Here is a 691-nt window from a genome sequence, read left to right on the forward strand (position 1 = left end):
ACTCAAATTAAGCTTGCCGTCTGGCAAGGTCCGTTATATTAGGAGGCCATCTTAATATGTATTTACCCATCTCAATGTAATTTCTTAACCAGAGGATAATTTTGCCACTTGTTCAGAATCACTAATTTAGAGATTAATTTCCCATTCATGTGAAGAGCACCTCACGTCGATTTGCGTGCAAGCGTCCTTTTCTAGAATTGAAATATTGGTTATCAGTACAGGATTTTTTTTCTCTCTCTCTCTTGATGCTATTCTGTATTGTGATGCTTACATTTATTAGGATTTAAATAGGAAAGTCACCCTCCTCAGCTGTGCCTTCGCCTGCATCTTCGCTTCTCCTTTGCATGGCCTGCACCTTCTCGTGCCATTGTTACGCCGTCTTCATCTTCTGTATCTTCTTTTCCTGTAACTTTGCATAGAAATGTGAACCTTCCCGTATCACTGCTGCATTTTCATCATCCCTGTAGTGTCCCCTACTTGCGTATTTGTTGACTTAGTCTTTCTCATTAAAGAGAAAAGAAAGAAAGAGAAAAGCCACACCACACCGTGCATTCATCATTGTGAACCACTTTTGCCTTATTGGCCACGCGGCACTTCGCTCTTCTCTCAGTACGGAAAAGACATAACGTAAAGTAACAACATCGGTGCTCGTCTTGACTTTCTTTTCGAGGTATTTGTGCTACTGCATTAG

The sequence above is a fragment of the Penaeus monodon genome, chromosome 25 (genome assembly GCF_015228065.2).
Source record: "Penaeus monodon isolate SGIC_2016 chromosome 25, NSTDA_Pmon_1, whole genome shotgun sequence".
NCBI classification, from domain to species: Eukaryota; Metazoa; Arthropoda; class Malacostraca; order Decapoda; family Penaeidae; genus Penaeus; species Penaeus monodon.